The following is a 24203-nucleotide window of genomic DNA, read 5'->3' on the forward strand; positions in this document are numbered from 1 at the left end:
AAAGAAAGGAGAAATTTATGACTAAAAAATATTTGCTGTTTTGTGGTTTTGTAAAAGTAGGGTTAGGACTCCACATTTTAAAGCTTTAATATAAGAGTTTCGACTGCTACCATGTTGGTTTTCTGAAGCTAGAGGTTACCTTATTTGGATGAGAGTGCTAGCACATGCTAGCAAGCCTTGCTAGAAAGCTTCTAGGTAACAGCCAGATAAAATACTAAAAGTTCACTTTCCCAAATTGAAGCACAAACTTCTTAGATGGCCTGCAACACACAGCAAGCCATGCAGCTCAAAAAGACACCAATGACACAAACACGGTGGAGAGGTCCAGTTCAGTGACTCCAATTAGCAAAGGTGAAGAGTAGCAGACGCTGGGCTACAGCTGCCTGTGTCACAACAAACCCTCAAAGAGGCCCCTAATGCCAGTATCATAGACAAAGCGTTATAAAATCATTCAGTCTCCCTCCAGTTGTTATGATGGGTTAAACTATCCAGAGAGGCCCAGTTCATTTTATTTAACTTCCACATGTTTTAATGCTGTAAATTTGGGCATTTTAACATGGGAGTCTGAGCCTGAAAATGTCTTTTGGTAATTTCATTTTGGATTCATTTTCCAGTCCTGGAAGTTGCTGCTAAAATCAAGGGATCCTGATCAAGGTGTTCAGATTCCCCCACTGGAGCTCCAGACGAAATCGTGAGTCACTGTAGCAAACAGTCTGCGCTGTCTGTAAGTATGAGTTTATACACATCTTACCATTTTTCACTCACATTAAAGGAAAGAAAATCAGTGAACAGCTAACATAACAATGGCTAACGTGCTTGACAAAAAAACATTTAAGTGGTAATTGCATGTAAAAGGACTCCACGTGATTGTTATGGTTATTTTATACCGGTCCTTTTTTATCCAACTGTATTTTTCTGTTGTGTTTCTTGTTGCACTTTATAACATGGTCTGTGACTAACAGTCTAATTCCCCTAAAATGAAACTGAATTTCCATTTTATTTTATTTAACATTATAATGTAATTATTTAAACCTACAAATACCTACTCAACGACACACTATAATAAGGAGGGAAATAATTCAAGTTTTTAGCAGGAAGAAGAAATATTATACAATAAGTAATTTTAAGTAGGGGAAAAGGATGCTGAAGAAGACGGCAAGACCTGGTCACTTAAAGAGAAATGGCAGCTAGAACTGAGTTGAACAGCTTCTCTGATGCTTTGAAAGATGCAGTAAGATAAATCTGTCGTGGTGTGTGGATGAAGCGGACTCGAGCGAAGATCTCCTTGCAATGATACAGTGAATTTATTTACAGAGTGAAACAATTACAGTCCAGTGAAATCCCTCGGCCGTGGCCCCCGTGGTCCATTCACCCAGCTCCCGTCTTCTACTCTCCACCTCCTAGTGCGAAAGACAAAAAAAAGGAGTAAATAGCAATCCGAAAGCGAGTTGGAAAAAGCACACAATCAAGACACTACTAACGAGCTTAGAATAATGATCCAGCGCTGACTGAAGCCTGGTCACTGCGTTAAATACACCGGGGTCTGATGGCGGATAATTCATGGCAGCTGGTGAATGTTAATTAATCGGCGGTGTGCCGAAGCTCCGAACGGAGCTACTTCCGGGTTGGTGGACCTGCCTCCGGGGAAGCGCGGCTCCATCTAAATAAACTCAAACATAAATGATCAGGTCGCCCAGCAGGGCTAGTCAGACCATGACAAAATCTGCCAAGTATTCTCTTGGCAAATGTGCAATTGCTGCATAATAAAATGGACAGATGTATTTCAGAATTCTAGGTCATCACACAATAGTACATCAGAGACTGTTCAGTTCTGTGTTTTACAGAAACATGGCTCACCCAAAAGACCCCCCAGAAGGTCTTTTCACTGTCAGGCTACATGGCCTAGAGATGTGACCACAGCATGAAAGAGTGCAAAACTGGCTACCCCAGAGATTACGTTTTTAACTAAACTATGGACATCAAATGTTCAGCATCTGGGAATCTGGTGCAGGCTATTTTATTTACCAGAAGAACTACAGAGTACAGCATTTACACCCTTGGTTTAAGTGCATGAAGCACTGAAATAAGTCTTTCAGCATTGTCAGCAAGTATTAAAATGCATAACCTGCTGCTGCCTTAGCTGATTCTAACCATTTTCATGAAAACTCTATCTTACTTAAATGTGAATATATAATCTTTCTTACTATAGGAAGCAGGACACTTGTTTAGTGATATCAAAAAGATATTTTCATGGTCCCCTGGTCTTCTTGTGCTGACCTGCTTTTTCTGATTGTTCTTGCTCTTTGTTGCTCTCTCACTCTGTGAGTGTGTATGTGTGTGTATGTTTGTGTATGTGTATCCACCATTCTGATTCACATACCTGGAGATGGTTGGTAATCTACTCACCTGTGTGCAATTGGTCATTACCTGTCCGGTGAAAGGAAGACAAAAATTATTCAGCAGGGAAGGACATGGCCCTCTTTGTGTAAGACAAAGAAGAATCGCATCTGGTAAATAGTTATATTGTGGTCAAACAGTCCACTTTATTGACTTATACTCTGGGTAGGCAAAACACAGGGCCATGGCTGTAATGGTTTAAATACTGCCCGAGCAACTTCAGGTTTCGGCTCTACATAGTCATCTTGCAAATACTGCTAAAAAAACTTGACCTGTATTTCTGTTCCTATCGAGCAATCACAAGTCTGTTTATCTCCAACACAACAAGGACACCACTGATTTTATGCCACCCAGTGCTTAAAGACCATAATTCAACTATCGACTGACCTCACAATAGGATAACAGGATAGAATTCAATCTGTTACTTATTCTGTTTCCATTGCAGATGATTACAATTACATTTTTTAAAAGCTGGATCTCTGTAACGCCTACCACCTGGTGCAGATAAAGAGAGAAATAAATCAAAAACATCTTTCAACACTCACCTGGGGCACTCTGGGTATCTTGTGATGCTTTTCAGACTTACCAACACACCAGTATTGTTCCACAGCATAGTTAAAGATGTCCTCTGGTACTTCTTCAGTTACTTTGTCTTTGTCTACTTGGATGATACTTTCATCATTTCCAAAACCCTCTCTGAGCATCAAAAGACAGAGTAACATTTATTGCAAAACAAACTGTTTGTCAAGGGAGAAAAATATGAATTTCATATTGATTCTGTGGTATTCTTGGAGATCCTGGTTGGAAGAAGCAGAACCACTATTCATTGTATGTACTAATCACGAAAACTTTTTGTATTTCCAAGCAACTAAGGAGCTGAATGCTCGTCAAGTCCCCCCCCCCCCCCCCCCCCCCGATTTTTTTTTTATGTTTAATTTCATAATTACATAATAGCTCTGCCCAATAATATTAAGCCTGATTTCACCAGGATTCAACTCCTTATTCTGTCTCTGAGTTACAACCCATCCAATTCATTCTTGGGTCTGCAATACTCAGCTGAATGAGCCAGATCCTGGGATGAGAACCGATCTTTCAATCACCTACCATCGCCTGCCTGCTCTCAGGTAATCCAATGGGCCCATTCAATACAGTTTACCTGCCACGTGACTGTAGTCACACTATAACTGTTCTTCAGAGAGTTATTTTGTGGTCTTCATTGGTCAAAGATGCCCTAACCTTTATAAACTTCTAAGCTTCTAACTGACCATGTGTGCTCCATGGCATTCGTCTGGATTTCATTTTGGATTGAAGTCTTTAGGTCACATCCTAGGAAGCTGTTGGACGTTAGGTGGCATGGGTGCAGCCTTTGATATCTGGTGGACTGGCATAGCTATTGTCCTAAAGAGCATTCCTTGGTCCATAAGTCTGGATAAGTACTTGATCCAGGAATTTCACTGCAGGCACTCCAGCAGGCTCGGTGGGTTGCCAGGAGGGTTACGTTCTCTCTGTCTGTCTCTCTTTCTTCCATATTAGTGTGAATGTCTTTCATAAAGGCAGCTAAATGATATAGGTACAGCATCTTTTCAGATGGACTATGCCATTTATATCTACTGATAACCCCTTCAAGACTTAAGGAACCCATACCATGCTGTCTGGGACAGATCACTCTCCAGATGAGATTTACACAGGATCTCAGTTTTCAGGTTACACCCCATAAGGCAACAGAGCCAGATAAAGTGTCAGCTGGAGCTCTGAAAACTTTTGCTGTACAAAAACATATTTTAATACTATGTTGGATTAGGTTTTCACTCTGTGCAACTTTTCTCAAAAAGACAAATACAAATCTCAAGAAATATTTCCCTTATGTAGTGCTCACGTCAGCACCTATGAAGCTCCTCAATCATGCAAGTGACTAGTTCATTTAATTTTGCGTATTCAACAGGTTGATGTACAAACCTCTGGCAGTTGCTCTCCTCTCAGTCTCACCAGTCTCACTGATAAGACTGATTTTCTTGTCTGGACAATAGTTCAGTTGTAACGCTGTCTATCCCAATATGTTAACAGCAAAGCTGTTCTGGACCTTTCTCACCTGCATCTGGATTTTAGAATTTTTGATAGAAAGACTTCCAATAGCTAGACTACTGACGTTTAGCAGTATCAGCAGTGCTGAAAAAAACAACAACAACTAAACACTGGAAGCCTCCAGTACTGCTTTATCAAGCCTAGTCTCTTTTACTTCAGTACTGATAACTGCCTAGTCACCCATAATTTCAGCTGCATTTCATTTTGCAGGTGACACAACCATCCTGGGACTTATCAAGAGAAACCATAAATCAAATTACTGGTAATGAGACGCTTACCCAAGAGAAAGAAGACAGTCTTGTCTTCTACACCAACAAGACCAAGAAGCTAAACCTGGATTTTAGGAGCAAACCAAACCATCTGCCAACTCTGCTGATTAAAGGTACTGATGTGTAACGTGTGTACACCTTTAGGTTTCTGATCCTGTTCATCACCAATAATCTGAGTTTGTCAGAAAAAACTTTCTTACTTTTGAGAAAGCATAGCAGAAACTCAGTTCTGTCAGGTGACTGAATAAAGCCTGTCTGAGCCATCAGCCTTCTGTCCAGGACTATAGACATGTTATTGAGAACATTCTCACCAGCTGTCTCATTGTATGGTAGAGGAATGCCAAAATAATAGAGAGAAAGGCCCTTTCAAAGAAGCATTAAAACCTTAGAGACGACTGAAAGAAGCACACCTCTTAACAAGAGAACAAACTGCAGCCCATCCTCACACACGCTACACACCCCATCACAAAGGTGTAGAAGCTCAGATATCCCCAACCAGAAAGCATCAGAGCATCAGCAGCTATCAGCCTACTGGTGAAAGACATTCATGAAGGAGTAAAATAGCTACCAGTAAAGATTCCTCTTATGCTATGATAACAGACTGACAGATCAGCTTAATTTTAAAAACACACAAAGACACACACACCACCCTGCACCAGGAAACACTGTTGAAAGGGTTAAATTTATAGTGTTAATAACAGCTTATTAGACTTTTAACAGTATTAATTATGAAACAACTATGTGTGAATCTAAACACAGCAATCCACCTAACATAGAAGAGTGGGCTGACACATTCATCTTAGCAGAAAATAATAATCCTTAATGAACGGCTTGAAGCAGGCCACTACTTCTCATCAGTCATTGTTTCATATCGGCAGATGACCCACAGGACATAGATATAGGCTTGGATTGCCAGTGAGTGCGACTGCATGCCATGCATGAACGCAACAAGAGCTCAGCAGGATTAGTGCTGCCTTAATGCTTCATGGCATAGATTCAACGAGGTGCTGGAAAGATTCCTTAGAAAGTTTGTTGGCATCAAACAGTTGCTGCAGATTTGTTGGCCACACATTCATGATGTGACTCTCCCATTCCACCACATGCGAAAGGTGCTCTATTGGATTCATTTCTGGTAACTGTGGAGGACATTTGAGTACAGTCATGGTTAAGAAACCAGTCAAACTTGCCTGTCAGATACCAACAACTATGCCACATTCAAAGTCACTTAAATCACCTTTCTTCCATATGGTGATGCTCGATCTGAACTTCACCAGGGCGTCTGGATCATATCTGCCTACACTGAGTTGCTGCCATATGATATATGCAGTGAACAAGCAGTTGAATATGTGTATATATATATATATATATATATATATATATATATATATATATATATATATATATTAGGGGTGCAACGATACACAAAATTCACGGTTCGGTTCGGTTCGATACTTTGGTGTCACGATTCGATATTTTTTCGATACAAAAAAATGTTCATGCCTTTTTCATTTGTCATTTATTTAAATTATAAATATATATTTTAACTCAAAAGTACAGTTTTTAAATTTAATGTTGCTGAAAAAACAAAGTAATAAAAAAATTAATCTACCTGATCGAGAAATCACTCATCTTTGGAAAAGAGAGTTTATTACAGAGAAATGGCTCTTTCCAAAATAAAAGCTATACTATACGCTTCTTCTGGGCTATATTCTCAGCAGCATATTAAACATATCAGGTCCCCATAAGGAGAATCGTGTGCTAACGGCTGTCTAAATGACTCGGGTAAAGTTTGTAGCATGCGTGCTTGTTGTTTTTGTCTGCTTCCACTTGTCTTTGCACTAGGATGATGTCGGAGTAAATGTGCAGTCATATTCGTTGTGTTCCCACTAGTGCTGTCAGCCTTAATCTCGTTGAAATGACGTTAACGCCACAACACGGCAAATCTCCGTTAACGAGCTACCCCTGATCGCCCTGTGCATGGGGCTAGACGGCCAACACGTTAACGAGCTAACTGCGCTAACACACTAGTTCCCACCCATGTAATTGAGCATTGCGTGGCACATCCAACATACTGTTTTACTTTAGTCCACGACGCGCTTACCTTCAGGGTCATACGTCACATGAAAACCAAAATAATTCCAAACGCCAGATCTGAATGAGGGTGGGGGAGGTTCAATTTGCCATGTTGCAAGGAGAGCTTAACTTCTGTCTCGCTAGCTTGCCCTGCGCTCAGTGAATCTGTGTTCGACTACTCCGCCTAGGCTGCACTGTCGAGCGCAGATCCACTGAGCGCTCAACACAGACAGCATCGTCAGAAGGAAAGTTGATAAAATAAATTAAAAATCTTGTATTGTTTGATACATATGCGTACCGAACTAAAAGCACTGTATCGAACGGTTCAATATCGATATGAGTATCGTTGCACCCCTAATGTATATATATATATATATATATATATATATATATATATATATATATATATATGTATATATGTATATTAGGGGTGCAACGATACACAAAATTCACGGTTCGGTTCGGTTCGATACTTTGGTGTCACGGTTCGATATTTTTTCGATACAAAAAAATGTTCATGCCTTTTTAATTTGTCATTTATTAAAATTATAAATATATATTTTAACTCAAAAGTACAGTTTTTAAACTTAATGTTGCTGAAACAAAACTAATTAAAAAAATAAATATATCTCAGGGCTCTCAAAATTTCAAAATCCCTGGTAGCCCTTCGGGCAGGGACTCTTCAGTTTTTGGTAGCCCAAAATAAATGTAAGTAGCCCGAATAAAAAAGAGAGCAATTTTTTGATTGATGTTTTGTTTCCTGTTTTGTTTCCTTTACAATATTATACATTAAAGTATAATATTGTAAAGGAAACAAAACATTAATCAAAAAATTGTTGAAAAACAAATTACAACATTGTATAAAAATTACAATCATCAACTCAAATACTTGGTTCTAATTGAACAGAAATTTCTATGAACTTGTAAGAACTGTGTAGGACATGAATCAGTCTGTGTCAGATCCTGAATTTGAAATTTCCGCTGAAGTCTAAACAGATTTTTCAGGTTTATTTTTAGTATGTTATTTGCAATTGGTGTTTGTTCTGGGAAAGATATTGCAGACTGAGCAATAATGCGTTTCTTGCATTTCTCATGGGTTCTAATGGGGGCCTTTCTTAAAATGACTGGTCCCAGTAACAAAGGCGCTTGTCGACTCAGAAATCGAGAGAAAACCAACAACACACCCGGCAGAACATTATGTTATTTACACGGGTGCACATAAGTGGTCCGCATGTGCGCATTCGCTGTCAAAATAAAAGACGCGCACCAGATAAGAAGTTGCAACGTACGTTTGCGTCCATATAAAAAGCACTGTTTTTGTCCGCTAGAGTAGGATTTTCACGGCACATTCCGCACCACGTCTCTGTGCGTTCATCATTTGTTTGAAGCCAGCTCACCTCCTGCAACCACTTTTCCGAGAATACGTGCTGCTTTTGTGGTTCTGACTCCTTCTGACATTTCTTTGGAGGTAGAGGAACACCAAAGTAATTGCTTAAAGGAGCTTGCTTCTTCGACATCTTTAAGAGTTTTAAACAAATGTCTGTCCTCCTCCAGAAAATCTTATGTATGCAAACACGCGTTGCAACTTCATATCTTGTGCGCGTTTTTTTTTATTTTATTTTGACAGCGAATCCGCACCTGCGGACCACTTATGTGCAGCCCCGGTTATATAGCTCGTCATATTGCAGCCACAGAAATTCTTTTGTCCATGAAACCATAAAGCTGCACTTTCTTTTGCCTTATAGTCTGATTTGTCATAACTTTTCCGTTTTGTGGTAAGCTTTTCTTTGGCTGTCACTTCTTCACCCTGACCTCTCTTATTTGGCTCAGCAGAACTAAAATATATATCCTGCTGCTTTTACACACACACACATAACGGTCAGTGATTCTCTGCGCGATCAACCTCTCATATGTTTAAGCTTGCTGCGGGAGATTTCACTTGTCATGTTTGCATAGTAAGCTAACGATTGATAAGACGATGTCAGAGGAATTGGTGCGCAAATTATCATCACTCACCAATCAGTACTGTCGCTCTCTATACACAGTTCGCACGATTGCAAAGTGAAAGCAAAAAACAAGCGCAAATTCAAACGAGATTTCAATATGTCACATATTGACAGTGGCTCACCGATGCCAATGACATAATTACCCAGCTACATTTCCGAAAGAATGCAAAAGCATTGACATATATTTTTCCTTCCTACAATAGCCCGACGGGCAGGGCAGAGATAGATTTTGGTAGCCCGACTGGAAAAATCGGGCTAGCGATTTTGCAAGCCCTGTATCTGATTGAGGAATCACTCATCTTTGGAAAAGAGAGTTTATTACAGAGAAATGGCTCTTTCCAAAATAAAAGCTATACTATACGCTTCTTCTGGGCTATATTCTCAGCAGCATATTGTAGCGGGTCAGGGCTGTTCGGGGTTCTGTTTGTACAGTTATGTTTTGTTTATGTTGCCATAGTGACGGGTGACGCCCTCTCGCTGCGACGGTGTGTCCTTCGGGGTCAGAGGGCGCCCTGTGTGTTGTTGTTGTTGTTGTTGCTGTGCGGTTGCCGCGCTGAGCAGTTAGCTAGCGGCAGTGTTCTTCTGCAGATGTCAATAAACGGCTGTGCTCCCTGGCTAGCTCACGGGAAGCAAGACTAAACGACACCTCCGTCTCCTCCTTGTCTGAGCTCGCCACATTGGTGTCAGAAGTGGGATGATGGTGGCACCCCATGTTCTGACCCGAGTGACTTTTCCCCCGCCGGTCGTGACTGGCCGGTGCGCCAAAAGAAGGCACCTGGACATTTGCAAAGTGAAAGCAAAAAAACAAGCGCAAATTCAAACGCGATTTCAATATGTCACATATTGACAGTGGCTCACCGATGCCAATGATATAATTACCCAGCTACATTTCCGAAAGAATGCAAAAGCATTGACATATATTTTTCCTTCCTACAATAGCCCAACGGGCAGGGCAGAGATAGATTTTGGTAGCGCGACTGGAAAAATCGCTAGCCCCGGGACGTCGGGCTAGCGATTTTGCAAGCCCTGTATCTGATTGAGGAATCACTCATCTTTGGAAAAGAGAGTTTATTACAGAGAAATGTCTCTTTCCAAAATAAAAGCTATACTATACGCTTCTTCTGGGCTATATTCTCAGCAGCATATTGTAGCGGGTCAGGGCTGTTCGGGGTTCTGTTTGTACAGTTATGTTTTGTTTATGTTGCCATAGTGACGGGTGACGCCCTCTCGCTGCGACGGTGGTCGTGTCCAAATTCATGGGCTGCATCCTCCTGAGGACACGGCCTTCACGGTCTACGTGGGCCGGGTCCTCAGAAGGTCGGGTAGGCCCGAAGTAAACGGCCGTGAAATTGGACGGTCTAGCCTTCTGATTAGCGTCACCGCTGTCTCGGTGGAGTTTAATAAACTCAGCCGTCTGCTCCTTGCTATCTAAAATATATCAGGACACTGGCGTAAATTCTCGACTGTCTCATACTTCTGTTTAATCAGTTTTCTGTTTGACGTTTAGTCAGCTGTGTAAAAACCAAGGAGGAACCCACCCGGGGGATTAATAAAGTTTTATTTTATCTAATCTAATCTAATAACTTTAATCTCAGCCAAACCGATTTACTCACAAACAAACAAAACACTGAAAAAAGCCCAACAATAACATTTTTAGGTTGTCTAAGTGACTTATATATTACGTTTAACCCGAGCAGCGAAAGTCCACGGTGATCTGAAAATGATGTGCCGGGAGTTGTGCCGTTCTCGGACGCATCAGTGACCCTCGAGCTCCCGGCTAGCTATCGAGCTGGTGGGTAGCAGACGCCTCCGAAAACGTCGAAGCACTTTTGCAAATATGCGATATCTTGATAAACCGAGCAGATATTTGATGTTTACACAGCTACTTTCTCGCCTGAAAATATGTTAAAAGTTTATTTTGTGACCCAGAAAGATTAGTATGAGTAATTTTAAAACTTAGTAGCGGCTGCCATTGTTGGAAACTGGAGTTTGGCTGGGCCGCGCTATGAATTCTGGGATATGGTAGGCCACAAAGGACACACCCGACCCATCTTTCAAATTCGGGGAAAAGGAGGACGCATTTGTCGGCTACATTCGGAGGAGTCTACGAATTTGGACAGCCTTCGGCGCGTCGCTGTGACGTAATCGGTCTACAAATGCGGCCTCAGGAGGATGCAGCCAATGAATTTGGACACGACCGGTGTGTCCTTCCGGGGTCAGAGGGCGCCCTGTGTGTTGTTGTTGCTGTGCGGTTTCCGCGCTGAGCAGTTAACTAGCGGCAGTGTTCTTCTGCAGATGTCAATAAGCGGCTGTGCTCACTGGCTAGCTCACGGGAAGAAAGACCAAACGACACCTCCGTCTCCTCCTTGTCTGAGCTCGCCACATTGGTGTCAGAAGTGGGATGATGGTGGCACCCCATGTTCTGACCCGAGTGACTTTTCCCCCGCCGGTCGTGACTGGCCGGTGCGCCAAAAGAAGGCACCTGGACATTTGCAAAGTGAAAGCAAAAAAACAAGCGCAAATTCAAACGCGATTTCAATATGTCACATATTGACAGTGGCTCACCGATGCCAATGATATAATTACCCAGCTACATTTCCGAAAGAATGCAAAAGCATTGACATATATTTTTCCTTCCTACAATAGCCCAACGGGCAGGGCAGAGATAGATTTTGGTAGCGCGACTGGAAAAATCGCTAGCCCCGGGACGTCGGGCTAGCGATTTTGCAAGCCCTGTATCTGATTGAGGAATCACTCATCTTTGGAAAAGAGAGTTTATTACAGAGAAATGTCTCTTTCCAAAATAAAAGCTATACTATACGCTTCTTCTGGGCTATATTCTCAGCAGCATATTGTAGCGGGTCAGGGCTGTTCGGGGTTCTGTTTGTACAGTTATGTTTTGTTTATGTTGCCATAGTGACGGGTGACGCCCTCTCGCTGCGACGGTGGTCGTGTCCAAATTCATGGGCTGCATCCTCCTGAGGACACGGCCTTCACGGTCTACGTGGGCCGGGTCCTCAGAAGGTCGGGTAGGCCCGAAGTAAACGGCCGTGAAATTGGACGGTCTAGCCTTCTGATTAGCGTCACCGCTGTCTCGGTGGAGTTTAATAAACTCAGCCGTCTGCTCCTTGCTATCTAAAATATATCAGGACACTGGCGTAAATTCTCGACTGTCTCATACTTCTGTTTAATCAGTTTTCTGTTTGACGTTTAGTCAGCTGTGTAAAAACCAAGGAGGAACCCACCCGGGGGATTAATAAAGTTTTATTTTATCTAATCTAATCTAATAACTTTAATCTCAGCCAAACCGATTTACTCACAAACAAACAAAACACTGAAAAAAGCCCAACAATAACATTTTTAGGTTGTCTAAGTGACTTATATATTACGTTTAACCCGAGCAGCGAAAGTCCACGGTGATCTGAAAATGATGTGCCGGGAGTTGTGCCGTTCTCGGACGCATCAGTGACCCTCGAGCTCCCGGCTAGCTATCGAGCTGGTGGGTAGCAGACGCCTCCGAAAACGTCGAAGCACTTTTGCAAATATGCGATATCTTGATAAACCGAGCAGATATTTGATGTTTACACAGCTACTTTCTCGCCTGAAAATATGTTAAAAGTTTATTTTGTGACCCAGAAAGATTAGTATGAGTAATTTTAAAACTTAGTAGCGGCTGCCATTGTTGGAAACTGGAGTTTGGCTGGGCCGCGCTATGAATTCTGGGATATGGTAGGCCACAAAGGACACACCCGACCCATCTTTCAAATTCGGGGAAAAGGAGGACGCATTTGTCGGCTACATTCGGAGGAGTCTACGAATTTGGACAGCCTTCGGCGCGTCGCTGTGACGTAATCGGTCTACAAATGCGGCCTCAGGAGGATGCAGCCAATGAATTTGGACACGACCGGTGTGTCCTTCCGGGGTCAGAGGGCGCCCTGTGTGTTGTTGTTGCTGTGCGGTTTCCGTGCTGAGCAGTTAACTAGCGGCAGTGTTCTTCTGCAGATGTCAATAAGCGGCTGTGCTCACTGGCTAGCTCACGGGAAGAAAGACCAAACGACACCTCCGTCTCCTCCTTGTCTGAGCTCGCCACATTGGTGTCAGAAGTGGGATGATGGTGGCACCCCATGTTCTGACCCGAGTGACTTTTCCCCCGCCGGTCGTGACTGGCCGGTGCGCCAAAAGAAGGCACCTGGACATTTGCAGGACTTTGTGTGGGGTAATGGGGTCGTCGGGGACGTCGGGGACGTCCTTCCTACAATAGCCCGACGGGCAGGGCAGAGATAGATTTTGGCACCCCGACTGAAAAAATCGCTAGCCCCGGGACGTCGGGCTAGCGATATTGCGAGCCCTGTATCTGATTGAGGAATCACTCATCTTTGGAAAAGAGAGTTTATTACAGAGAAATGTCTCTTTCCAAAATAAAAGCTATACTATCCGCTTCTTCTGGGCTATATTCTCAGCAGCATATTAAACAGCTGTCTAAATGACTCGGCTAAAGTTAGTAGCATGCTTGCTTGTTTTTTTTCTGCTTCCACTTGTCTTTGCACTAGGATGATGTCGGCGTAAATGTGCAGTCATATTCGTTGTGTTCCCACTAGTGCTTTCAGGTTAATCTCGTTGAAATTACCTTAACGCCACAACACGGCAAATCTCCGTTAACGAGCTACCGCCGATCGCCCCGTGCATGGGGCTAGACGGCCAACACGTTAACGAGCTAACTGCGCTAACACACTAGTTCCCACCCATGTAATTGAGCATTGCATGGCACATCCAACATACTGTTTTACTTTAGTCCATGACTCGCTTACCTTCAGGGTCATACGTCACATGAAAACCAAAATAATTCCAAACGCCAGATCTGAATGAGGGTGGGGGAGGTCCATGTTGTAAGGAGAGCTTAACTTCTGTCTCGCTAGCTTGCCCTGCGCGCTTCCTTCTGACGATGCTGTCTGTGTTGAGCGCTCAGTGAATCTGCGTTCGACTACTCCGCCTAGGCTGCACTGTCGACCCTAGGCGGAGTAGTCGAACGCAGATTCACTGAGCGCTCAACACAGACAGCATCGTCAGAAGGAAAGTTGATAAAATAAATTACAAATTTTGTATTGTTCGATACATATGCGTACCGAACCGAAAGCACTGTATCGAACGGTTCAATATCGATACGAGTATCGTTGCACCCCTAATGTGTATATATGTATATATATATATGTATATATATATATATGTATGTGTGTGTGTGTGTGTGTGTTACATTAACGTATATGTTATATATGATACAGTTTCATCAAAAATTCATGCAAAATATTAATGCATATGTTGTCAGTTTAAGCACTCTTATGCAAATTAAAGTGCCAATTAAGCCAGAATTGACTGTAACCATCACAATAAAAACAAAAATACCCAGGAGAGGCCAGGTACAGCATGAAATTTTGACCATAACTTATTACAATAATTGTATTTGTTCACCTAGTGTTGCTGATAGCAGGGTGGGGACACAAGGCAAGCACTCTAATTCACAAATGGCACAATCAGGCTAATGTTACAGTCAGCTGGCCGTCGAAAAATGCCACAATCGCGTTGATATGGCCTATGCTGCGTTGTTTTTTTTAAATATCAATAGTGGCTGCAAAAAGCAGCATAGCTTTTAGGTGAGCTTTGAACACAGCCACGCAAAAAAAAAAAAAAAAAAAAATAGGCAGAACACAGAGCAAGTACCGCCATTAAGAACATCACCATAATTAACACAGCCATAATTAAAAGAGTTTGCTGAGTGTGTGTGGAGTAGAGGTCAAGTGAGTATAGCAGTGCACCTGATCTGTGCTGCCTAAACCAACTCACAGTCGTTGCTTCATTTAGTGACAACACAACAAACAAGCAGCACAAATTGGCAGATAATTCCTGGTAACACCTTTAACATCACCTGAGCATGTTGCTACTTAGCTGGTGCAATAGTTTGGTTGTGTTTGACAGCACACATTCAGGTGTTTACCAGCTCGACAATCCTGTCAAATTACTTACTGCTCTTTTTGCTCTTGCAACATAAGTGATAAAAATACACATATGTAAAATGTTAAAAAAAACCCAAAAACAATTATGCATATAGTAGTGTGATTTAATAATTTTTACTGCCTCAGATAATAAATACATAAAAGAAGAGAAAAATGATAGCAAATTAAAAGGGGAAGCAAAATTAATGAATGTTTTGACAACACACAGCACAAAAAAAAGCCTTGAATAGCAGAATCTTATTTTCACTTACATCAGCATATGTTGGGTGACTTTTTTTTAAACGCCACCAAGTCCCTCTGTAGTGAGCTCTGGGAATTGTGACCATATGGCAATGATAGGTCACGGTAGACAGAGGTCCAGAGAGAGTACTTGAACAAACCTTTGCTGGCAGGTAAAATTAAAAACACCCCTGTCAAAATGCAAACAGAATTAACTGCCTGCTTTAATCCCAAGGGGTTGGTACCTTGCAGGTTCTTATCTGTCTGTGTTTTGGCCTGTGGCCCTGGTCTGGCAGAAGAGCAAAGCATAAGGTAAATGAAATGGAGAACATGGTCAGGCTTGGTGGGTGGCAGACAAAGGGCAGAGGGGTGCCATCCTGCCAGTCCCAATCTTGGACAGAAAGGGTTAGGGGGGCAATGGAGGCAGTGTCTGAGCTGGATGAAACAGTCCTAGACATCAAACAGCATGAGTTCTTACAAGGCTCATTAGGAAAGACACTGCAAGTCTTTTAGTCGCCTCTTTATTGTGTTAAACAGACACACACATCTCTGTTCCCATGGTGAAGTGTTCATCTACAGGATGGGGTGGGATTTTGGTTGGAGGGGGGGCTTAAAAAGAAGCAAAACAACACATTCTCACAGTAGTTTGTAAACACTCACAAAGATTAATGCATGGGTTTTTATGCGCACCACCTGGATATCCATTTTTTGTGTACATTGGGACAAAAGGAGAATAAGAATATTCAGATTGTGCATTTGTGAATAGTTATGTTTGCATAGCAGGGGCATTTCAGTTGTCATGTTGAGGCATTTTAGGCATTTGCATGTGCTGTGCTGTTACACTGTTTGATGCTTGAGTGGTTGAGATGTAGCTCTCTTAGTCATAGGGACGCCCTGTAACGTCTGAAAACAACAAACAGTAATTTTTTCACACTCGTGTTTGAAGTATGGGTCGTTAATAAAACCTACTTACTCGCTGTAGTTGTTTTGATTGTGTGTTGCTGCCGTGAGTCACAAGATCCTGTTGAAGCTGTGAGAAAATATTAGAGATTTAAGGTGCACATTTGATTATGCTGGCAAATCAGTGGCAAAAGTGGAAAATCTGTCTATGACCATGTGACAAGCCCTTATGATCCAAGTCCTAGAGGAACTTTCCAAGTGTGTTTAAGAAGGGGAAAGAGTGGGAGACATTTAGTGGATATACTGATTGTGTTCATTTTATTGATATTTTCATTATTGTTTTCCTGCTGCTAATCTATGACAGTTGTTATATGGGTTATAGATACACTGCTGTTATACGGCAATAGGTAGTTAATTGAATTTCATTGGAATGGGAGGGGCTACACCAATGTTAGTTGCAGCTCTTCCTGACATTGTCGGGCATAAACTGGTCCGTGGCGCAAAAAAGGTTGGGGACCGCTGCTTTAGAGCAGTGTTTCACGCCTATCCCTGGCACTGGTTTTGTGTCAGACAATAGCAGTGAGCAGGCCGGAGTCACTTTACTGCTAAGGGCCTAATTGAAGTTGTTTTCATACTTGTCTTAGCTGTTATTTATCTTTTTTTTCTGTTTTCTTTCCTTTTTTGCTTAAGTCATCTTCAGAATAGATTCCTGCTGCGAATATGAAGCATTTATCCACGGTATTAAAGGTCGCCGGTTTGATCCCCGGGCTCTCTGTCCTGGTCGTTGTGTCCTTGGGCAAGACACTTTACCCTACCGCCTACTGGTGTTGGCCAGAGGGGCCGATGGTGCGATATGGCAGCCTCGCTTCTGTCAGTCTGCCCCAGGGCAGCTGTGGCTACAACCGTAGCTGCCTCCACCAGTGTATGAATGTGAGAGTGAATGAATAGTGGCATTGTAAAGCGCTTTGGGTGCCTTGAAAAGCGCTGTATAAATCCAATCCATTATTATTATTATTATTATTATTATTATAAGAAGAAATTTGACACTGTTGAACAGTTTAATGCAGTTTAATGTTTTGTTGGAAAAGTCTTACAAAACAGAAAAATGCTCTGTGCAGGCAAGGAAGACACTTCCAACTGGAATACATTTGTTTAAAAGTTTTTGCTGGCTGTCACAAAAAAAGATATTTTTTTGTCCATGTGGAGCAAATAAATAAATAAATAAAAAATAAAAGATTGCATTTCATATTTTTTAATAAATTATCATGAAAATAGCAGATGTCTGTTTCTTCTACAACAATGTGTTACATGTAGGCTGGCTGCTAATAAGCAGCATTTTTCATGAAGGAGAACTGCTGGTATATTATTGGTGTCACCAAAGTAGCAAAATCCTTTATCATATCAGGAGAAACTTTTGCCCCCAAATGGCAAATACAGACAAGCTGCACTTAGAGGAAGAAACCAAAAGAAGCTCACAAAAATATGATGGACACATGAAAGGAGCTAACAAATTCAGCTAACTGGCATCCAAGCAAATATGACCCACATTTGTAGCTGTGGTGATGTAAGTACTTTAGAGTTGACATTTCTTTTCATGAATAGTTTACAGTGTTTTGTTGTTTTTCTGTTTTCTCTGTGTAAGTCAAAGTGTCTGTGATTCTTTAGACAGACAGGGAATTGATGCAAACACCATTTAATAAGGGATGTTTTTTTTAGTTTATTTCTTTTATATATATTAAATTATATAACAGATTATAATAAGTGATAATGAAAGCAGTCATTAAAAAATACACTTAGTTATCTCTGTCACCTTAATGTTGCAGATACTTTACTGTAACTACTTTGTTAAATCCACATTAGCAAATATTTTACCCACTCAGGGCAGCCCTTTTTAGGGGAAAATGTAGGCATATGCAGCTGCTTATTTATACATTCAGCAATGATCCTTCACTGCTGTATGATAGTTAAACATTCACTCAGTTTGCAGTACAATTAGCACCTTATACATACAAGTAATTTGAAATTCAGAGCTTGATTATTACAGCTTAAAAAAGAAACCAGTGAAATACACCACAGGACCTCCTTTCCAGGTAAATACAGATAACAGGGTCATTAATGCTTTTCCTCTGCAACAGAAGTAAAATTTACACTTGCCTCTTGACTAAGTACACCTGTTTAACCTCTCATTAATACAAATATTTAATATGCCAATCACATAATAGCAATTTGATGTATGTAGCGATGTAGAAATGATCAAGATGGACTGTTGAAGTCCAAACACAGCATCAGAATGAGGGAGGGAGAACGGTGATTCAAGTGACTTTGAATGTGGGATGGTTGTTGGTACCAGACAGGTTGAATATTTCAGTAACTGCTGAAATGAACATCATGTAACGCATGTAGTTTTACCCCTTCACTATTTTTCGCTGTATTCTGGAGGAAAGAAAGACGAAGCTGACAGATGACAGATTTCAGGTCATATCTTATACACGCTGTGTTGTCTCATCATTTTTTATTCAAAGAAAGTTGGGTCAAAATGACCTAAAATATGACCAAAAACCTTTAAATTCATCTTTTGTTGTTGAACAAAAAAACAGAAGATGGGAGCCAGTGAGGGGGTGCATTTTTGCAGATCTGCATGCAGAGACTCTGTTGAGGAGGACGCAGGGAGTTAACAGGCGATCAGAGGGAAATGGGCAAAATGTGGACAGTTTGATGAGAGTTGCTTTACTTGAGAGAACGGTGGTCTGAGGTGTGGGGGCGGCTGGTAGCAAACCAAGAATCCAGAGACGTTTTGGTGCGAGAGTGGTCAGGTGGGTGAACAGGTGAGCAATCCTTTTAATTAGACACAGAGAGCCAATACTAGGATTGTGAGGTTAAGGCTGAGGAGCACAGGAGGCTGCTGACATGGAGTCTTCAGAGGTGCTTTGAATCCAGATGAGGGGCTGACAAATGACATAAAAATGATTACAATCAGTACAACATGCTTGATTGAGGAATGAGAAACAGGTGCAGGGAAGGTGTTATCCCAGGAAAGCCCCTCCCAGGAGTGAACTCAGCAAGAGCACTCAGTGGGCCTTTCCACCTGTGACCAAGCAAAACTACGGTGGCCCTGAGAGGCCAAATGGACTGCAACTTACAAAAACAACAGCAATAAGAAAAACGCTGCTAAAAGCACACAAAACACAACTGAAATAGGAAAAACTAAAATGGAAATAGGAAAAAACAGATTTCCAAAAGCACAAGAGACAATAACCTGACGGACCAGTTGCAGGAACCAAAATATGCTAAGAATTGCGCTCTCTAACTGGTGGGGAGGCTGTTATATCTTTGCAGGTGGTCTCCTCACTACAGGAGCTCACTCTGCAGGTGGGGGGAGAGATATAGGAGAGGTGGAGAGTGAACTCAACCTGGGTGTCTATTGTCTTGTGTAGTTTGGGAGATGATTGGATGATGGGGTGGGTGCAGTTTTCTCTGGGGTGGAGTCGGGTGGGCTGCCCCGGACTCTGTGGGGCTGGGCGGTGCTGCTGCTGCGGGCCCTGGTCCGGATGGGCCTGGGTCCCTTTGCCCTGGTGGGTTCCAGAGTGTGGGGGTGCCTACTGGGGTCAGCGGGGGAGCTGGCCCCAGGGAGGGGCCGCTTGCCCCTCCCTTTCTTTCCTCCCCATCCTCAGCTACCTCCCTCTTCCCGCTCTACCACACCCACCCACACACGCAGGGCTTGGGGTGCAGGTATGTCACCAGGGTGCAGGGGAGGCACTTCCCCTCTGTCCCCTTCTGGCCGCCTGTGCCTCAATTTTATTCTGCAACCTAGACATCCACATTACTCACACTCTCACATAACACATACATATAGGGCCTTGGGGGTGGGCACATTTTACAGCATCCAATCCAGAGGATGGTCGGTGTATTCCAACCCACCTCTGGCGCTTTTTTAAATGCATTTAGACACTAAGGGTTTTCGGGAGGAGCCGTACTGCTCTCTGAGAGGAAGCTAGTACCATGCTCTCCTGAGTTTTAAATGCACTTTAGAACAGCACACAGCAACACTATATATGAGCGGGCGTAGGGAGGTTTGAGGTCTTCAGCCGTCAGGGCTGGAGGGCTGGGAGGAGGTGCTGGCCGTCAGACTGGGGTCTGGGATGCGGGGCCTCCCTGCTACTGCAGATAAGGAAGTGGTCCGCTTGCCTCCACCCCAGAGAGAAGGGTCTAGGTGCGGCTTGCCCCTCTGAGGGCAGATGTACCTGGACCTGGGATATAGAGCATGTTTGGGGAGTCTGACTGTCTGTGCAGTGTCTATTTGTGTCTGTCTACACGTTGGGTGAGTGCCGAATATTTGGTTGTGTATATGGGGGTGGGAATGCACGTTTGTGTCTGCGTGCGCCTGTTCGTCTGTGTCTAAATGTCAGGTTGGGTCTTAGACTCAACCTCTCTGGGTACATCTCAGGCCCTCTAAAGTACGGAGGCCTATCTCCCCTCACCACACTCCCTGCCGGTGGCTGATGCCCACAGTCGTTGGTGGTCCTTGTCGCTCATGCGTTCATGTATGTACCGGCTCACTCCTGGTGGCCGATTGGCGGGGCCTGGCGCCTGTGGCCCGGCTGGGCTCCTTCCGGGGAGTGGGGTGCCCTCAGGCCTCTGGGCCTGAAGCTCGGTCCTCTCTGGCACAGCTGGCTGCCGGCAGAGCCCGCGGGCACGCCACTGCAACCCCCTCTGGCCTCTGCTCCGTGGCTGCTGGGTGACCTCTCGTTTGGGGCTCTACTCAGCTCTTCCCAGGAGGGTGGCACGGTTCCCCCCCTTTGGTGGTCCTCCTCGGGTCCTTGTACTCTGGGGCCTCTGGATATCTGGGGCCTGGATCTCCTCCATACCTGCTTCATACCCTGGAGGACGGGGCTATGGCTCCCCACACTCCCTAGCAGATCGTTACATGGAGAAACCTTTGGAATACAAGCGTGCTGATCCACACAGGTATGCACACAGGTGTACACACGGGTGTTCACAGACGCGGACTACACCTTTCTTGGCTGCTGCCTCAAAGCACATTGTGTGCTGTCTATCTTGCGTGCTGCAGAATATCGTTTATTATTTAGTATCTACTGATATCTACTGCTAGCTAGTTTATTGTGATGGTGCTGTTTTTTTATTATGTTGCTCTTTGTTGTTTGCTTTCTCTACTGTTTTTTTTTCTCCATACAGGTGACCCAGGTGTTTTGTTTGTTTTTTGTTTTTTTTTCTTTCTTCCCCCCCTTCTCACCGTCTCTTCTCCCCTTTGGTTTTCCTTCTCTCCCTCTCTTTCTTTCATTCTTTCTCCCTGTCCTATCCCTCAGTTATGTCTGTCCCGTTTGTAGCAACCGAAAATAAAATAAATTCATAATTATAATAAAGGTCAATCAAATGGACCAATATGGCAAGGCCATGATGATCCACTTGGTAAAATAAATCTGCTTGGCATCTTTCTTGGCCTTAAGACAACAATTCTGATGGCTAAAGATCCAAACGGGACACACAAAAAAAAAAAAAAAAAAAAAAAAGAATTGCGCTGGGAGACACTTCAAAGAAGTGGAGGATCTATTGGTTTTGTGAGGAAAGAAAAGTGTGTGTAAGTGTGTTGGTAGCCTAACTATTAATTTTTAGGTTAATAGTAAGGCTAACACACTTACACACAATCCGTCATCAGTATTATATGAATCATTACTTACCTAGCATGTTTTGGTTCCTGCAACTGGTCTGTTCGGGTATTGTCTCCCCAGAAACACTTCCTTTGTACTTTTGGAGATCTTTTTTTTTCCAATTTCTGTTTACTTTTTTCCTATTTCCGTTGTGTTTTGTGTGCTTTTGCAGCGTTTTTCTTATTGCTGGTGTTTTCTTGAGTTGCAGTCCGTTTGGCCTTTCAGGGCCACCGTACAAAACAGTGATCAATAGAAACACAGTTCTGCAGGACTACCAGCGACAACTGGACAACAGCACTCATTCATACAGGGATTTTTAAAAAATACCTATACTTGCAGTTATAATGCTTCGCTCTAAGGTTGAGGGCTATCTTAAAGACGAATTGCTTTTCTACTTCACATGATGCTTGCATCACTATTACAAAGGCATCCAGTCCAAACTTCCATTAGCAGCATCTTCCCTGTGGAGAGGGTCGTCAGTATGAGAAAATCACTTCTAATTTTTAGACATATTGACATTTTCCAACTGCTGATTGCTGATTGCTGTCACACAGAGACATTGTTTTATAATAACACACTCCTTTTGTATCAAAGCTCTGGAGAGTCTACATTTAAAGTAATTTTGATGCTAAGCACACAAGCTTTTTTAAGGAGACTTTCAAGATTGTGACATTAAATATATATTATACAGCATCTATAGAAATAGGTCTGTAATGTATTCCCTAGAAACCTTATTAGTGTATCTGTCTGAATATCACTTTTGTCCATTCTGATAGATATCAGTGGTGCCTAGAGGATGAATCCTAATTGCATGAGCATATTTCGTTTTATTCCCTAGCATAGCTAAACTGATAACTTCTTGCTGGACACAGCACAGTCGCTGTGATAACAGTAACTGCACTATAACAATAGACCTATAGTTGTCAAGAAGAGAAGTCTCTCTCTGAGAATCCCTGAAGGTAATTTCAGTTTCCTTTCATTATCATCTGTAGATTCTTTTTTTCTATCATTGGCCAAAACCTCTGTTTAACAATAGAAAATACCTTTTTTTACAGTCTGCACACAAAATCAAGGTAAAGACGCATACCTTGACTTTAATTTAATTATTTACTGGTCAATATTCTACTTCTGTTCCTAAATTCACCACCTGTAAAAGACGTGCATATAAACTGATGAGCACAATGTTCCAGCTACTGACTACTGAGAGATTACACAAGTAATGTTGATAACCTGTCAAGGCCTGGGATTTTTAGAAGACAAGAGAACAAGTTGTAATTCTTCTTTTTTAAATGTATTTCTTGTTTTCTTTAGGGAGGGAGATAGATAGATAGATAGATAGATAGATAGATAGATAGATAGATAGATAGATAGATAGATAGATAGATAGATAGATAGATAGATAGATAGATAGATAGATAGATAGATAGATAGATGTGTTAATTTGTTTAGGAGACAGTCAGAAAGACCTAATGTGTTTTCCACACTTAATTGTTTCACCAGTGGAGTATAATATTGTTTGGCGCAATGCCCTGGGGGCGTTATAAATGTGGTTCTGGTATATTAGGAAGACACTATGCTGGTAAAAATCTCAACATTTCGCAGCATACAAAATTAATTTAGTATTTAATAGAAAATCAAAATGCTGTCTACTCCCTCTTGGGTATAATTTCCCATTTGCGAAAATTAAATGGAAATTTGAAACAAAGTTATGAAAGATCACAACTGGTCAAGTGTTTGCTAACAAGCCCCCGTGTGTCTATTAAAACCTATGGATAAAAGACTGTGATTCTTCATTTTATTATATGACATGTGGCGGCTGCCTCACATAACACGTGAAATACTGGAAGCTTTGCCAGAGTTGGGCATCTGGGAGGTTTCTTTCTTTCTTTCTGTACTTGTACTGATTTTGCAAGTATCCACATGTAAAACGGAAAGCAACAAAATGTCTCCTTCTTCTGTATCTCACACGGTGTGCACCCACAATCTGCAACTTCCTGCACTGTGTAACTTGAGCGATGCAGAGAGAGAGATAAATAGGCAACGCTGTGCATGCACTGGGAGACCAAGATGTGGAGGAAAGCTGTCCTTTTGCTAAGTTAGTAACAATCTGGTAACCTGAAGTGTATTGATGACTGACGATGATTGAAGCAATCATTTTCTGTATGACTTTAACAGCTGCTCACATCACTGTGGAGCAATTTTGGCCAGCTCTTTGCTTAAATGTTGCTTCGGGTTATTGAGATTTGCAGGTTTTCATTCATGCACAGGTCTCCTAATGTCCTATCACGGCATTTCAAACAGGTTGAAGTTGTAGATTTGCTGCTGTGTTTGGGTCATTGTCCTTTTGCATGACCCTGTTTCTGCCAAGCTTTAGCTGTTGCACTAATAACCTCACATTTGACTTTTTTATGGTTGAGTGTTGGCTGTAGCTTAAGAGGTAGAGCAGGTTATCTACTAATCGGAAGGTTGGTGATTTGCTCCCTGGCTGCTCCAGTCGGCATGCCAAATGTCCTTGGGAAAAATACTAACCCCAAGTTTCTCTTCGATGTGTCCACTGGAGTATGGATGTTAGATAGAAAGCAC

At 42.4% G+C, this 24203-nt stretch overlaps 1 long non-coding RNA gene across 2 annotated transcripts; it reads right to left on the reverse strand.

The window, feature by feature from the left end:
- Nucleotides 1-1282: 1282 nt before the first annotated feature.
- On the reverse strand, nt 1283-7118 carry LOC309702877. Of its 2 annotated transcripts, XR_014275775.1 has the most exons (4): nt 6850-7118; nt 2984-3093; nt 1482-2427; nt 1283-1400 (listed from the first exon to the last, which is right to left on the reverse strand). It is a non-coding gene; the product is annotated as an uncharacterized lncRNA (long non-coding RNA). The 2 variants fall into 2 exon arrangements; XR_014275776.1 differs by having other exon boundaries at nt 1482-3093.
- Between the last annotated feature and the right edge of the window lie 17085 nt (nt 7119-24203).

The sequence above is a fragment of the Aulonocara stuartgranti genome (genome assembly GCF_965226115.1).
Source record: "Aulonocara stuartgranti genome assembly, chromosome: 1".
In the NCBI taxonomy this organism is placed as follows: Eukaryota; Metazoa; Chordata; class Actinopteri; order Cichliformes; family Cichlidae; genus Aulonocara; species Aulonocara stuartgranti.